Raw genomic sequence first — 18,608 nt, 5'->3', positions numbered from 1 at the left:
GTCTGGACTCAAGGCAACTGGTCTTTTCCCCTTGCTGGCCATGTCAACTAAAGCAAGTTATACCTCCTTGTGCCTTAGGTATGTCATCTGTAAAATGGAAATAATAAAAGCATCTCCTTCAAACAGTATGAGGATTAGCTAAAATAAATTTGATGAAATAAGTGAATGGACAAGGCTGGGGAAATTAGCCCTAGGCTGGATCCTAGCATGGAAAAAGCATAGAAGGCTGTCCTACTTGTTCCAGGGTCACTCTGGTACTGAAGGTGGTCAATCTGCTAGTTAAAACAGGTAGCATAGCAAAAGTGGATACCTCCAACTGATTTGTCCATTCAGAATAGGATCCAAGTCAACAGCTAAGAAGTATATGGGAAGGTAGATATGGAAAACAACATTCAATCTGGAGAAGATTAAAGAACAAACTCAGAGAGGTGTCAGGATCTTATCTTGATAAACTAGAGTTGAGATTGGGCTCTAGTCCCAGCTACAGAAACCAAACCAGAAACCTAGCCACTTTAGTCCAACAGAGAATAGTCAGGGCAAACTTACTTGCCATATTGGCTTCCAGAAACTTTTCAGATTTTATCTTCATATGATACTTAGTCTCCTTAGGTTCTTGCAGCCCTGACTAAATTGACGACTGGATCTGGGTAACAGTAGATACATAGCAAAGGCTACATGTGATTAGGACTGAACTGGGAGAGAGACATTGGGGAGATCTGCCTCACTGTTGGGAATTTATTTATTTTTTAACAATAAGAATGAACAGAGAAAATTGTTGGGGAGGTACTGAGCACCCTGTACCTGGAAATTTGAAACAGATATTGAAAGGCCACCTACTGGCAAGGCAATTGTGAACGTTCATCTATCATGAAGAGGTCTAGTAGACTTATAACAACATTCCTCCTAACTGCATACAGTGGTTTGAATGACAGACATAAAAAATGTCGGTTCTGCTTCCCTGGAACATGTGGCTGTTGTGTTACCTTATCTAGTCAATTTTTTTTGTAGCTATAAATAATTAAGCTAAAAGATCATGAGATGAGGAAGTTATCCTGGATTTTCTGAGTTGGTCTTAAATGTTATCATGTGTATTCCTTTAAAAAGAAGGTAGAGAGCTGGGAGCAGTGGCTCACACTTATAATCCCAGGATTTGGGGAGGCTGAGGCCGGCAGATCACTTGAGGTCAGGAGTTCGAGACCAGCCTGGCCAACATGGGGAAACCCCATCTCTACTAAAAATACAAAAAATTAGCAAGGTGTGGTGGTGGGCACCTGTAATCTAAGCTACTCAGGAGGCTGAGGCAGGAGAAGCTCTTGAACCCAGGAGGCAGAGGTTGCAGTGAACCGAGATCATACCACTGCACTCCAGCCTGGGTGACAAAGTGAGACTCTGTCTCTAAATAAATAAATGAAAGGCAGAGAAATCTTACAGACAGAAGAAGAGAGAAAGAGAGAGAGAAGTGTAATGCAAAGATGAAGTACAGAGATGCAGCCACAAGTCAGAAAATGCCAACAGTCATCAGAACCTGGAAGAAGCAAAAACTATATTCTCTTCTAGAGCCTCCAAAGGGAGTACATCCCTGACTATCCCATGATTTTTGATTTCTGGCCTCAAGAACAGTGAGGAAATACATTTCTGTTGTTTTAAGCCACCTAGTTTGTGGTTATTTGTCACAGCAACCGCAGGAAACTAATAAACTCAGAGTCCAGAATTCCAAAGGACACTATAGCTATGGATTATCTAACTGAAGATGGAGTTACAGCAATTAAATCCCACTCACTCTTTCCTATTTTCTGCATTTCCTTATATATATGATCTTAATTAAAATTGTCCTTTTTTCTAATTGCCAGTAGATGTTACAAAAGGAAATAAATTTAACAGAATGGAAAACCCAAGGAGTTGGTAATTATGTAATCAGGGAGATTGCAGAAGGTAGTTAAACCACATTGCTGTCTCAATTTCCTCTCCACATATATAGTGCCTATGGAAAGAAAGTTCTCCTTAGGCAACTATTCATCAGACTGCTACAATTATTAAAGTAAGTCAATTAAGGCTCTAAAACATTGCAGAATTATAAATTAAATATCCCAAAAAGAAACTGGAAGGAGAGGGCAGGTTCAGGTACCTCAAACATGTATTAATGTATTCACTCTTGCAATCAATATTATTGAGCTCCCTATTATCTGAGAGACATATTTTGGTATAAAGAATATAACTATAAAAACATAGAAAGTTTCTTGCTTCATGAAGCATTATACTTTGCTGTGGGGGAAAGGTAAAATATGTGTAAATTTAGAAGTAAATAAGATAATATAAGACAGTACAAAGTGATATAGAAAATACAACAGGCTATGGGACAGATAATGTCTGCTATAGGGTACAGTGGGTTGTTGGGTGGTGGGAGAAATATTTGAGTTGAGACCTAAACAATTAGAAAAATTTAGCCACATGTTGATCAAATGATAAAAAGTTATAGGTAGTAAGAGTAGTAGATGTGTAATTGGAAAAACAACAGGAACGTCTAAATGGTTTTTACCAAGATGAGGCATGGTCACATGTGAATATGTAAATAATGACTCTAGCTACAGGGACACAATAAGGGGAAGGAGGAAGAATAATGACTAGAGAGCCAAATGAAGCATCATGGGGACTTGGACTCTGGAGGTGATGGGAGAAGAGAACTTCATTGCTCAATTCTCCCCATATCTATTTTCTCAGTTATTCCTCACCCATCCCTGGGAGGGTATAGACAACATTTAGATACAGACCCATCACCAATTCCACTATTACTTTATGCAGAAGAAAAGACTGGGTAAACGGATTCAAGTGGCAATGGAATTAACTGCTGCCATTAAGTACCATGGTGCTGACTGTCTTGGAATTTTAAATTCTGTGTTTTATACTCTGCTAGTCTGCACTGGTGGTCTTCTAAATATTGTGTATGTGCTTTCAAATAGACTTGAAATTGTTATTACAATTGTTTTTATTTGTTAGAAACAAGAAAATATTTGGATATTCGATGCATGTGGTGTCATCTTTGGAGCCAGATCCCAACAAATATTCACTAAACTTTTCAAAATCCATGAAAAAGTTATCAGAATCTACTGAGTTTTTACAGCTTGTATTCAAAGTTAACAGATAAGCAGTTGGAAAGAGAAATTTCTGTTGAAAAATGCAAAATAATGGTACAAGAATCAGAATGTCTGAACTTGGGCTTGCCCCTACCTAACTGTATGGACTTTAAAATGGCATTAAAGCTTTCTGATTGTCCATTTCCTCATCTCTAAAAGGAAAATAATGGGCTAACACCTCTAAAGTTATCTCTACCTCTAAAATTTTATGAAAATATTATTCATTTTTAACAAACTCAGAGCTTCTCCTTTCCCTTTTTAATGCACATTCTGTATCTCACCTATTCACGCTGCTTTTCTATTTTCATTATAAGGGACTATTACTTTTTGAATGGCTTCACTGAAATGAACAAATAGAGTCAATTCAAATCACAAAGTTAGCTTCTTTAACATTTTCCTCTGTACAGTAAATCGAATGTATGGTTTCTATGTACTAGTCACATTTCCCTCTTCATACTTAGAAATCCTTTTCTGTTTTGTGGCTTCTCAAGCATTTTAAAAACCACTGATTCAAAATGGGACTGTCTGGCTTGTCTCATATTTCCAAGTATATACAGTTATTCTAGAAGGCTTTGATTTCTGGAGAATATTTACAGTAAAGATATAAAGACTGATGTCTCTCATAAAGATTTATTTCAGATTACTTTCCACTTGGGAATAATAGTATAATTCTCATAGAAAAATATTCCATCCTTTAATATAATTTTGCTCTTTTTTTCCCCTTGCACTAAAGATAGTGAATCAATTGGTATGCATATTAAAGAATAATGGTAGAATTCTGAAGTCAAAGTAAAAGCACATAATCTTATTTTATTACCTACCCCATTTGTGTATTTGGGCAGGTCTTTCACATTTTGAAGACTTGGTTTATTTGCCTGTCAACTGGAAAGAATGGAAAAAATAGTAATACCAGGGTTTTTTTTTTTTTTTTTTTTTTTTTTAGTTCTTATTACAATATAGGTATTGTACCAAGCACATTACATATACCATTTCATTTACTCTTCATAATACTGCTATATAAATATCATCTTTTAAAAGCTGAAACATCTGAAATTTAGAGAAGATAAGCTCAAGGTCATATAGCTAGTAAGGGACAGAGCAGAGATTCTGAAACTTTACATGGCTGTTAGACTGAGAAACCCATATTTTAACGTCTCTATACTATAAAAATATTGATTTCTATCCTCCTGGAGTAGAAACACCATGATAATGTATAAGAAATTGCTTTACGGTGGGTGTTGTGGCTTACTCCTATAATCCCAGGACCTTGGGAGGCTGAAGGGGAGGATCACTTGAGCTCAAGACTTTGAGATCAACATGAGCAGCATAATGAAACTCTGTCTCTATAAATAGGAAAAAAAAAAAATGCCAGGAGCAGTGGTGCATGTCTGTGGCCCCAGCTACATGCGAGGCTGAGCTAGGAGGATCACTTGAGCCTAGAAGGTCAAGGATGCAGTGAGGCATGATTGTGCTGCTGCACTCCAGCCTGGGCAACAGAGCAAGATCCCATCTCGAAAAAAAAAAAGAAAGAAAGAAAAATTCCTTTAAAAACTACTATGCTATATTCAGATATGAAGGCTGGAAATGATAAAGATAATAAAAATGGTGATACTGTTGAGAATGTCAACCTCAGAATTAACTTTAGAGGAAAAAATAGTAAATTTACAGAATTTAGGAAGCTCATCAATTTATAGTAATATCTGCTGCCCCCATCTGGTGTGCTATATAGCTGCCCTATCTCTTTGCTCCTCTCCCCTTACCTTAATTAAAATATTCCCATCTTAATACCTGCTTGCCAGTCTGTTCCAAGATAGACAAATAGGAACAGCTCTGGTCTGCATCTCTCAGCGTGATTAATGCAGAAGACAGCTGATTTCTGCAACTGAGGTACCTGGTTCATCTCATTGTGACTGGTTGGACAGTGGGTGCAGCCCATAGAGGGCAAGCTAAAGCAGGGCAGTGTGTTGCCTCACCCGGGAAGCACATGGGGTTGGGGGATTTCCCTTTCCTAGCCAAGGGAAGCTGTGCCAGCCTGTACCTGGAAAAATGGGACACTCCCACCCAAATACTGCACTTTTCCCATGGTCTTAGCAACCAGCAGACCAGGAGATTCTCTCCCATGCCTGGCTCGGTGGGTCCCACATACGCGGAGCCTACCTCACTGCTAGCACAGCAGTCTGACATTGACCTGAGATGTTGCAGCCTGGTGGTGGGAGGGGTGTCCACCATTGCTGAGGCTTGAGTAGGTAAACAAAGCAGCCAGGAAGCTTGAACTGGGCAGAGCCAACCACAGCACAGCAAGGCCTACTGCCTCTATAGACTCCACCTATGTGGGTAGGGCATAGCTGAACAAAAGGGAGCAGAAACTCCTGCAAAGTTAAAAGTCCCTGTCTGACAGCCCTGAAGAGAGCAGTGGCTCCATTTGAGCCCTGAGAACTGACAGACTCCCTCCTCAAGTGGGTCCCTGACCCCCATGTAGCCTAACTGGGAGACACCTCCCAGTAGGGGCCAACAGATGCCTCATACAGGTGGGTGCCCTTCTGGGACAAAGCTTCCCTAGGAAGGATCAGGCAGCAATAATTGCTGTTCTGCAATATTTGTTGTTTTGCAGCCTCCACTGGTGATACTCAGGCAAACAAGGACTGGAGTGGACCTCCAGCAAACTCCAATAGACCTGCAGCTGAGGGACCTGGCTGTTAGAAGCAAAACTAACAAACAGAAAGGAATAGCACCAACATGAATAAAAAGGCCACCTACACCAAAACCCCATCTGTAGGTCACCAACCTCAAAGACCAAAAGTAGATAAAACCACAAAGATGGGGAGAAACCAGAGCAGAAAAGCTGAAAATTCTAAACACCAGAGTGCCTCTTCTCCTGCAAAGGATCACAGCTCCTCACCAGCAATAGAACAAAGCTGGATGGAGAATAACTTTGACGAGTTGACAGAAGTAGGCTTCAGAAGATCGGTAATAACAAACTGCTCTGAGGTAAAGGAGCATCTTCTAACCCATCACAAGGAAGGTAAAAACCTTGAAAAAAGGTTAGATCAATGGCTAACAGTGTAGACACGACATTAAATGACCTGATGGAGCTGAAAACCATGACCCAAGAATTTTGTGATGCATGCACAAGCTTCAATAACCAATTCGATCAAGTGGAAGAAAGGATATCAGTGATTGAATATAAAATTAATGAAATAAAGTGAGAACAAAAGGTTAGAGAAAAAAGAGTGAAAAGAAATGAACAAAACCTCCAAGAAATATGGGACAATGTGAAAAGACCAAATCTACATTTGATTGGTGTACCTGAAAGTGACAGGGAAAATGGAACCAAGTTGGAAAACACTCTTCAGGATATTATCCAGGAGAACTTCCCCAACATAGCAAGGCAGGCCAATATTCAAATTCAGGAAATACAGAGAACACCACAAAGATAATGCTCGAGAAGAGCAACCCCAAGACCCATAATTGTCAGATTCAGCAAGGTTGGAATGAAGGAAAAAAATTTTAAGGGCAGCCAGAGAGAAAGGTTGGGTTACCCACAAAGGGAAGCCCATCAGACTAACAGTAGATCTCTCAGCAGAAACCCTACAAGCCAAAAGAGAGTGGGGGCCAATATTCAACATTCTTAAAGAAAAGAATTTTCAAGTCAGAATTTCATATCCAGCCAAACTAAGCTTCATAAGTGAAGGAGAAATAAAATCCTTTATAGACAAGCAAATGCTGAGAGATTTTGTCACCACCAGGCCTGCCTTACAAGAGCTCCTGAAGGAAGCACTAAATATGGAAAGGAATAACTGGTACCAGCCACTGCAAAAACATGCCAAATTTTAAAGACCATTGATGCTATGAAGAAACTGCATCAATTAATGAGAAAAATAACCAGCTAAACTCATAATGACAGGATCAAATTCAGACATAATAATATTAACCTTAAAGGTAAAGGGGATAAATGCCCAAATTAAAAGATATAGACTGGCAAGTTGGATAGAGACAAATTGGATAGAGACATTTCAAGCAGTGTGCATGGGGAAAGACCCATCAGTGTGCTGTATTCAGGAGACCCATCTCATGTGCAGAGACATGTATAGGCTCAAAATAAAGGGATGGAGGAAGATCTACCAAGAAAATGGAAAGCAAGCAAGCAAACAAACAAACAAACAAAAAAAGCAGGGGGTGCAATCCTAGTCTCTGATAAAACAGACTTTAAACCACCAAAGATCAAAAGAGACAAAGAAGGTCATTACATAATGGTAAAGGGATCAATTCAACAAGAAGAGCTAACTATCCTAAATATATATGAACCCAATCCAGGAGCATCCAGATTCATAAAACAAGTCCTGAGAGACCTACAAAGAGACTTAGACTCTCATACAATAACAATGGGAGACTTTAACACCCCACTGTCAATATTACACAGATTAATGAGACAGAAGGTTAACAAAGATATCCAGGACTTGAACTCAGCTCTGCACCAAGCAGACCTAATAGACATCTACAGAACTCTCCACCCCAAATCAACAGAATATACATTTTTCTCAGCACCATATCACACTTATTCTAAAATTGACCACATAATGGGAAGTAAAGCACTCCTCAGCAAATGTAAAAGGATAAAAATCACAATAAACTGTCTCTCAGACCACAGTGCAATCAAATTAGAACTCAGGATTAAGAAACTCCCTCAAAACCGCACAACTACATGGAAACAGAACAACCTGTTTCTGAATGACTACTGGGTAAATAACAAAATGAAGGCAGAAATAAAGATGTTCTTTGAAACCAATGAGAACAAAGACATGATGTACCAGAATCTCTGGGACACATTTAAAGCAGTGTGTAGAGGGAAATTTATAGCACTAAATACCCACAAGAGAAAGCAGAAAAGATCTAAAATTGACACTGTAACATCACAATTAAAAGAACTAGAGAAGCAAGAGCAAACATGTTCAAAAGCTAGCAGAAGGCAAGAAATAACTTGATCAGAGCAGAACTGAAGGAGATAAAAACACAAAGATCCCTTCAAAAAATCAATGAATCTAGAAGCTGGTTTTATGAAAAGATTAACAAAATTGATAGACAGCTATCAAGACTGATAAAGAAGACAAGAGAGAAGAATCAAATAGACGGAATAAAAAATGATAAAGGGGATATCACCACCGATCCCACAGAAATACAAACTACCATCAGAGAATACTATAAACACCTCTATGCAAATAAACTAGAAAATCTAAAAGAAATGGATAAATTCCTCAACACATACACCCTCCCAAGACTCAACCAGGAAGAAGAATGAATCTCTGAATAGACCAATAACAGGCTCTGAAATTCAGGCAATAATTAATAGCCTACCAAAAAAAAAGTCCAGGACCAGATAGATTCACAGCTGAATTCTACCAGAGGTACAAAGAGGAGCTGGCTCCATTCCTTCCAAAACTATTCCAACCAATAGAAAAAGAGGGAATCCCCCCTAACTCATTTTATGAGGCCAGCATCATCCTGATAGCAAAGCCTGGCAGAGACACAACAAAGCAAGAGAATTTTAGACCAATATCCCTGATGAACATTGATGTGAAAATCCTCAATAAAATACTGGCAAAACAAATCCAGCACCACATCAAAAAGCTTATCTACCACAATCAAGTCAGCTTCATCCCTGGGATGCAAGGCTGGTTCAACATACACAAATTACTAAATGTAACCCATCACATAAACAGAACCAATGACAAAAAACATATGATTATTTCAATAGATGCAGAAAAGGCCTTCAACAAAATTCAACAGACCTTCATACTAAAAAGTCTCAATAAACTAAGTATTGTTGGAACGTATCTCCAAATAATAAGAGCTATTTATGACAAACTCACAGCCAAGATCATATTGAATGGGCAAAAACTGGAAGCATTCCCTTTGAAAAATGGCACAAGACAAGGATGCCCTCTCTCACCACTCCTATTCAAGAAAGTGTTTGAAGTTCTGGCTTGGGCAATCAGGCAAGAGGAAGAAATAAAATATATTCAATCAGGAAAAAAGGAAGTCAAATTGTCCCTGTTTGCAGATGACATGATTGTATACTTAGGAAACCTCATCGTCTCAGCCCAAAATCTCCCAAAGCTGAGAAGCAACTTCAGCAAAGTCTCAGGATACAAAATCAATGTGCAAAAATCACAAGCATCCCTATACACCAATAAGAGACAAACAGAGGGCCAAATCATGAGTGAACTACCATTCACAATTGCTACAAAGAGAATAAAATACCTAGGAATCCAACTTACAAAGGATATGAAGGTCCTTTTCAAGGAGAACTACAAACCACTGCTGAACAAAATAAAAGAGGACACAAACAAATGAAAGAACATTCCATTATCATAGACAGGAAGAATCAATATTGTGGAAATGGCCATACTGCCCAAGGTAATTTATAGATTCAATGCCATCCCCATCAAGCTACCAATGACTTTCTTCACAGAATTGGAAAAAAAAAATATTTTAAAGTTCATATGGAACCAAAAAAGAGCCTCCATTGCCAAGACAATCCTAAGCAAAATGAACAAAGCTGGAGGCATCACATTACATGACTTCAAACTATACTACAAGGCTACAGTAAGCAAAACAGCATGGTACTGGTACCAAAACAGATATATAGACCAACGAAACAGAACAGAGGCCTCAGAAGTAACACCACACCTCTACAACCATCTGATCTTTAACAAACTGAGAAAAACAAGAAATGGGGAAAGGATTCCTTATTTAATAAATGGTGCTGGGAAAACTGGCTAGGCATATGTAGAAAGCAGAAACTGGAACCCTTCCTTACATCTTATACAAAAATTAACTTAGGATGGATTAAAGACTTAAATGTTAGACCTAACACCAGAAAAACCCTGGAAGAAAACCTAAGCAGTACCATTCAGGCAGTCCTTGCATGGGCAAGGACTTCATGACTAAAACACCAAAAGCAATGGCAGCAAAAGCCAAAATAGACAAGTGGGATCTAATTAAACTACAGAGCTTCTGCATGGCAAAAGAAATTACCATCAGAGGGAACAGGCAACCTACAGAATGGGAGAAAATCTTTGTAATCTAACCATCTGACAAAGGGCTAATATCCACAATCTACAAAGAACTTAAACAAATTTAAAAGAAAAAAACAAACAACTCCATCAAAAAGTGGGCAAAGGATATGAACAGGCACTTCTCAAAAAAAGACACTTCTGCCATCAACAGACAAATGAAAAAAATGCTCATTATCACTGGTCATCAGAGAAATGCAAATCAAAACCACAATGAGATGCCATCTCATGCCAGTTAGAATGGTGATCATTAAAAAGTCAGGAAACAACAGATGCTGGAGAGGATGTGGAGAAACAGAAATGCTTTTACACTGTTGGTGGGAGTGTAAATTAGTTCAACAATTGTTGAAGACAGTGTGGTGATTCCTCAAGGATCTAGAACTAGAAATACCATTTGACCCAGAGATCCCATTACTGGGTATATACCCAAAGGATTATAAATCATGCTACTATAAAGATACATGTACACATATGATTATTGTGGCACTATTCACAATATCAAAGACTTGGAACCAACCCAAATGTCCATCAATGATAGACTGGATAAAGAAAATTTGGCTCATATATACCATGGAATACTATACAGCCATAAAAAAGGATGAGTTCTGGTCCTTTGCAGGGACACAGATGAAGATGGTAACCATCATTCTCAGCAAACTATCACAAGGACAGAAAACCAAACACTGCATGTTCTCACTCATAGGTGGGAATTGAATAACGAGAACACTTGGACACAGGGTGGGGAACATCACACACTGGGGCCTGTTAGGGGGAGGGATAGCATTAGGAGAACTTCCTAGTGTAAATGTCGAGTTGATGGTTGCAGCAAACCAACACGGCACATGTATACCTATGTAATAAACCTGCATGTTGTGCACATGTATCCAAGAACTTAAAGTATAATTTAAAAAAAAAAAAAAAAAGAAGAAGAAAAAAAGCAAAGACCTGCTTGCTCCGGAAGTGAACAATAATAAATTATGTTAAGATAGGGCTTAATGCCTGATGATGTGTTAATGTGTTTACTTGGGCATGTTAGTTGACTCTTTAATAAGCAAATAGGAGAGATTATTGTAAAGATAGGGTGAGGACCTTCTAAAAGAGTCATGGAGTAAATTCTACTGGGAAACTCAACATGTCTCAGTAACAGGACTTGTTCTTCAATCTCTTTCAGGCATTGATACCAGAGTTTACACACTCTAACTATAAATTCTATTATTGCCTTGTTCAACTTAACATCAGAGTCTTGGAAGACAAGAGTCAATTGATAAAACTAAGGTTATTGCCCAACCTCTTGAAAGCACTGATTGAGGAAAACACCTATGGGGTAGAAGAAGCCTCCGTGATATCTGTTGACTTTTGTAATGGTAACATGAAGTATCTTGATTCATCAAAAAGTAAAGATAAAATTTTCTTAAAGTTAAACTGGTTTCAGCATATAAAATTAAATGTAGGCCAACCAAAATTCACAAATGCTCATTAAATGTATTGTTACTACTCATTTGGTCTTTAAATTAAAATTATAGTTGTAGAAACATAATGCTTTGTCATAATATAGGACTCTAAAAGTGTGACAGTAGAAACTAGATAAGTACCTCATTTCCTAATAACTTCCTTGTAGGGGTTTTTGACCAGGGTCTCCAAAGCCTAGACAAAAAATGCACGAGATGGATATGTTATTGAACCCACAATTATATCCAAATATTTCAGTGTATGTTCACATGTGAAAATTTTTTTCTCATCATAGTTCACGTGATTTATTAGATGACCAAAGGAATCTGGTATAATCCACCTCTGAAAGTATAAAATTGTATGTATTACAAAAAATATTCAATTAATGATGATTTATTTCTTCAAGATGTTCATGGTTTCAGTCTCTTCAAGGAAATAGCCACATATAGGAAAATTCCCATAAAGTATAAGAAAATAGATTTTAAAACTCAATTATATAGAAGAAAAGCTTTCTACTTGTGAGTGGAAAAATGTAACTTATATTAAACCAGTATCCTCATCTATAGCAATAAAATAATTGAACAAAATATGAAAATCATCTGTCTGAATACCGTGAACAGACAACAACATGAACAAGAAGGACTCCTTGGAGAAGGGCCATCAGAGATAAACTTATCCCCCTGAAATTGCTTTTACCCAGGAGACATTTAATAATTTTGGCTATAGGAAGAGGGCCAAAAAATATAGGAGTTAGAACTCAAAAGGCCTTTGCTGATAGGGGCAGAAATGGTAGAGCTTTGGAAGACATTAGAGACCTGATTTCCATGGTTAATTATCTTCTCAGTATATTTGCTGAAGTCTAGTTTTGTTTGAAGAGCAGGAGACTGATATGATTTGGCTGTGTCCCCACCCAAATCTCATTTTGAATTGTACTCCCATGATTCCCCTGTGTTGTGGGAGGGACCCAGTGGGAGATCATTTGAATCATGGAATAGGTTTCCCCCATACTCTTCTCATGGTAGTGAATAAGTCTCCTGAGATCTGACGGGTTTATCAGAGGTTTCCGCTTTTGCATCTTCCTCATTTTTCTCTTGCCACTGCCAGGTAAGAAGTGCCTTTCATCTCCCACCATGATTCTAAGGCCTCCCCGGCCATGTGGAACTGTAGGTTCAATTAAACCTCCTTTTCTTCCCAGTGTCAGGTATGTCTTTATCAGCAGCATGAAAACAGACTAATACAGTAAATTGGTACTGGGAGCAGGATGTTGCTGAAAAGATATCTGAAAATGTGAAGCAACTTTTGAACTGGGTAACAGGCAGAAGTTGGAATAGTTTGGAGGGCTCAGAAGAAGACAGGAAAATGTGGGAAAGTTTGGAATCTCCTAGAGATTTGTTGAATGGATTTGACAAAAATGCTGATAGTGACACAAACAATAAGGTCCAGGCTGAGATGGTCTCAGATAGCGATGAGGAACTTGTTGGAAACTGGAGTAAAGGCAACTCTTATTATGTTTTAGCAAAGAGACTTGTGGCATTTTGCCCCTGCCATAGAGATTTATGGAACTTTGAACTTGAGGGAGATGATTTAGGGTAAAGAGACTGGTGGCATTTTGCCCCTGCCCTAGAGATTTGTGGAACTTTGAACTTGAGAGAGATGATATAGGATATCTGGAGGAAGAAATTTCTAAGCAGAAAAGCATTCAAGAAGTGACTTGGGTGCTGTTAAAAGCATTCCATTTTAAAAGAGAAACAGAGCATAAAAGTTGGGAAAATTTGCTGCCTGACCATTCAGTAGAAAAGAAAACCCTATTTTTTGAGGAGAAATTCAAGCCAGCTGTAGAAATCTGCATAAGTAATGAGGAGTCAAATGTTAATCCCCAAGACAATAGGGAAAATGTCTCTAGGGCATGTCAGAGGTTTTCAGGGCAGCCCCTCCCATCACAGGCCTGGAGGCCCAGGAGAAAATAATTTCATGGGCTGGGCCAAGGGTCCCTGTGGTGTGTGCAGCCTAGGGACTTGGTGCCCTGTGTCCCAGTTGCTCCAGCCATGACTAAAAGGGGCCAAGGTACAGATCAACCTGTTACTTCAGAAGGTGAAAGCCCCAAGCCTTGGCAGCTTCCTTGAGGTGTTGAGCCTGAAGTTGCACAGAAGTCAAGAATTGGAGTTTGGGAACCTCCACCTAGATTTCAGAAGATGTATGGAAATGCCTGGATGCCCAGGCAAAAGTTTGCTGCAGGGGTGGGGCCCTCATGAAGAATCTCTGCTAAGGCAGTGCAGAAGAGAAATGTGGGGTGGGAACAGCCACACAGAGTCCCTACTGGGGCATTGCCTCGTGGAGCTGTGAGAAGAGGCCCACTGTTCTCCAGACCCCAGAATGATAGATCCAATGACAGCTTGCACTGTGCATCTGGAAAAGCTGCAGACACTCAATGCCAGCCTGTGAAAGCAGCCAGGATTGAGGGGCTATCTATACCCTGCTAAGCCACAGGGGCTGAGCTGATGAAGACCATGGGAACCCACCTCTTGCATCAGCATGACCTGGATGTGAGACCTGGAGTCAAAGGAAATAATTTTGGAGCTCTAAGATTTAATTGCCCCACTGGATTTCAGACTTGCATTGGCCCTATAACCCCTTTGTTTTGGCCAATTTCTCCCATTTGGAATGGCTGTATTTACCCAATACCTGTACCCCCATTGTATCTAGGAAGTAACTAGCTTAGTTTTGATTTTACAGGCTCATAGGCAGAAGGGACTTGACTTGTCTCGGATGAGACTTTGGACTGTGGACTTTTGGGTTAATGCTGAAATGAGTTAAGACTCTGGGGGAATGTTGGGGAGGCATGATTTGTTTTGAAATGTGAGGACATGAGATTTGCAGGGGCCAGGGGTGAAATAATATGGTTTGGCTGTGTCCCTACCTAAATCTTATCTTGAATTGTACTCCCATAATTCCTACATGTTGTGGGAGGAACCCAGTGGGAAATAATTTAATCATGGGGGAGGTTTCCCTCATACTGTTCTTGTGGTATTGAATAAGTCTTACAAAATCTGATGTTTTTATTGGGGATTTCCACTTTTGCATCTTTCTCATTTTTCTCCTGCTGCCACCATGTAAGAAGTGGCTTTCACCTCCAGCTATGATTCTGAGTCCTCCCCAACCATGTGAAACTGTAAGTCCATTTAAACCTCTTTTTCTTCCCAGTCTCAGGTATGTCTTTATCAGCAGCATGAAAACAGACTAATACAGGGGCCACAACTTAAACAAAACTCAGCTGAAAAGCAGAACAGAAAGATTGGCTTGTTGGCCAGGCACAGTGGCTCACGTCTGTAGTCCCAGCACTTTGGGAGGCTGAGGTGGGCGGATCACAAGGTCAGGAGATTGAGACCATCTGTGAATAGTGAAATCCTGTCTCTACTAAAAATACAAAAAAAAATTAGCTGGGCATGGTGGCAGGTGCCTGCAGTCCCAGCTGCTTGGGAGGCTGAGGCAGGAGAATGGCGTGAACCCGGGAGGCGGAGCTTGCAATGAGCCGAGATTGCACCACTACACTCCAGCCTGGGCCACAGAGCGAGAATCCATCTCAAAAAAAAAAAAAAAAAAAAAAAGAGAGAAAGATTGGCTTGTCATGTAGCAAAAGACTGGACCCCACAGTACACAAAAGACTCTTAGTAAAAATTTTAGAAAGAAAAGAGCAAAACTAAAGAGGGTTCAGTCTTACCAGGGCTTCAGTCTGGCTTTGACTCAGCACCACCCACAAATTGATTACTCTGATTATTCTTCACCCTGTCTGCCTAGTGCAGAAACGAGTGAATCCACTCTTAAGAAAGGTAAGATCATCAATAACCTTTACGTTTTTAAACTAGCATTTGAGATTCCATTTAAAAAAATAGGACACACACCAATAGAAAAAAAAAGGACTATAAAAGTAGACTTATAGGTGATCAAGATATTGGAGTCAATGGACAATGACTTTGAAATAATATGTTTAAATCAATCAAGAAAATGGTGAAGAAAATAGACAGCAATAAATAATTCCACAAGACAACTGGAATCCTTAAAAGATAATCAAATCAAAAATCTAGAACTGATGAATAATATCTAAAATTTTTAATTCATTGGATGCTTTAATACTAGGTTACATTAATTAGTTCCAGAATAAGTAAATTGGAAGACATGTTTTATTATATAATCCAAACTGAAACTATACCATAGAATAAGAATACAGACACATGGAACTCAAAGAATACCCCTACTATCTATGTAATTGGACTCCCAGGAGAAGGGTACAGTAAAATGGGTCAGAAGCACTATTTGAAGAGATAATGGCCAATAGTTTTCCAAAACTATGACATGTATCAATGTACAGGTTTAAGAATCTTTGAAAATTTCAACATGAATAAATACAAAGACAACAAACAAAAAACAAAAATGAAACAAAACAAAACCATAGGCTCATCATAAGAAGACCACTAAAAATCAAAGGCAAAGAGTAAATCTTAAAATCTTCCAGAAAAGAAAAAAAGTACTACCATCAAAGAAGCAAGTGTGAGACTGTGATTTGACTTTTCAATAGAGATGATTAAAGCCTAAGAAAATACACACAAAAAACCACCATTACACTTAATGACATGAATAAATATCAAAGGTATTTTCCTAAGAGGAGAAAGGCCAGAAGACAAAGACTATGTATTTTATGATTCCATTTACATGAAATGCAAAAAAAAAAGGCAATTCAATTGACAAAAAGCAGATCAGTCATCACAAAGAATTAGAGGCAGGAAGAGAAGATTTATAACAACAAAAAAATAGGGGACTGATAGGAATCTTTTATAACATGAATGTGATGGTGGTTATATGATGGCTGACACTTGTCAAAATATGTCTCATTGCAAACCCACCACTGGTAAATTTTTATTGTATATAAATTATATCTCAATAAGGCTTATTAAGTATTAACTAGGTAAAATATTCAGTGCAACAATCACACAGAAATGGAGATGGGTTGTAGATGAAGTTAAAAGTTACTAAAATTTTAATATTATCAACAGTGTTAAATGTAATCATTTGCATTGGATTATACTAAGTCAAGATAAATCAGGGATTCATGTTATAAGCCATATGGTTAACTACCTAAGTTATAGCAAATAATTTATATGTATTAAGTTGTAATCATTGAATGGAATAATAATTTTTGTAATCCAAATTATGCAAGTATGATAAAGAACATAAAAACAGGTGGACAAATAAAAGAAAAAAAGAATGATAGTAGATAAAACAGTCAGTTCAGGCTCTCTAAGAAGCAGCTGCCAAGAGAGAATTAAATGGCAAGAAATTTACCACGAGAAACACACCTGAGAAAGAAACTGGGGTGGGGGAGAGGGGTTGGAGAATTTGAGAGCACCATCAGATCATGGGGCAAGTCTGATCTCTAGTGAAGAAGAGAAGAAAGGAAGTAAGAGAATCTGTGAGAAAGCGTCTTAGACTGAAAATTTGTCAAAGTCATTGAGGCATGCTCAAGTTGAGTCACATGCCAGAGGAGTCCCACATCTCCCAGGAGTGAGCCCGACTTAACCACTCTCTGTTGCTCCCTGGGAAAAGCTCATGGGAGGTTTTCCTCTAAGCATATATGTTGATTTCAGAGCACAAAAGCTTTGCCCCTGGTCAATTACACTCCTTGTAGTAAGAGTACCTAGAGGCACATTTTCATGGCTACCATATAAATTCAACTAAAACAGGCATTAAATTAAATGTAAATTTATTAAGTGCTCCAATTTAAAGGCTAAGATTGTCAGACTTAATAAAAACTGGTGAGGACTGTGAAATGCAAATGATAAGGAGTCTTTAAATATAAGTACGTATAAAGATTGAATGCAACAATAAGGAAAAGTAGATACTATTCATAGTATAAAGCTGGTATAGCACTATTAAACAAAATAGAAATAAAGCAAGAAACATTTTGAATTCCTAAGTATTTGAATAGAATAAATAAAATTGCCATCATTTCAAGATAACATGACCAAATAAGTAGAAACCCTGAAATAACCAACAGCTGCACAATTAGCATTAATTTTTGATTATAAGATTGAGAATAGGTCTATTTAAAACATCGAATTTATCTTTTGATATGATTTAGCTGTGTCTCCGCCCAATGCTCATCTTGAATTATAGTTCCCATAATCCCCACGTGTAGTAGGAGGAACCTGGTGAAAGGTAATTGAATCATGAGGGTGACTACCCTCATGCTGTTCTTGTGATAGTAAATTCTCATGAGATCTGATGGTTTTCTAAGGGGCTTTCCCCACCTTCTCTCATTATTTTCTCTCTTGTCACCTTGTGAAGAAGGACATGTTTGCTTCCTTTTCTGTCATGATTGTAAGTTTCCTGAGGCCTCCCTAGCCCTGTGGAACTGTGAGTCAATTAAACCTCTTTCCTTTATAAATTACAAGTCTTTGGTATGTCCTTATAGCAGCATGTGAATGGACTAATACATATTTTAAATAAGTAATATAACAGTTGAAAATAAGATTTTATTAAAATATGTATAACAGTTTTATATTATTAAGAAAAAAGTGGAGAAAACATAGCTGAAGGCTAAATTATATACAGCCTAGAGTATAATAGGGATTTGATAAAATATTATGAATGTATTCATAATAGGTAGAAAAAGTATGAAACTATATTTTTATAAATTAGTAATACAAAAATTGAAAATAATATTTTATAAAAATGTCATTTCTATAACACAACAAAATTATCAAAAAGGGATAAAACTAAAGAAGACTATATAATAATTTTACACTGAAAACTATGATAACTCCCAAGAGACATTAAAGAATATATAAATTAAGCATAACATGTTTATGCATCGGAAGACTCATATATGGTAACTATATCAACTTTCTTAAAACCATTTGATAAATTTAATGTTAACCCATTTAAAACTCCAGAGATTGTA

The 18,608-nt window shown here is 38.1% G+C and overlaps 1 long non-coding RNA gene across 2 annotated transcripts in view; it reads left to right on the top strand.

The window, feature by feature from the left end:
• LOC134762151 (uncharacterized) overlaps positions 1-18,608 on the top strand; it is a 123,015-nt gene that overhangs the window by 88,079 nt on the left and 16,328 nt on the right. The window lies entirely within an intron of this gene.

This window comes from Pongo abelii, chromosome 9 (assembly GCF_028885655.2).
Source record: "Pongo abelii isolate AG06213 chromosome 9, NHGRI_mPonAbe1-v2.0_pri, whole genome shotgun sequence".
In the NCBI taxonomy this organism is placed as follows: domain Eukaryota; kingdom Metazoa; phylum Chordata; class Mammalia; order Primates; family Hominidae; genus Pongo; species Pongo abelii.
The sequence above is the reverse complement of the archived record's forward strand: the minus strand, read 5'-3'. Positions and strand labels throughout refer to the sequence as shown.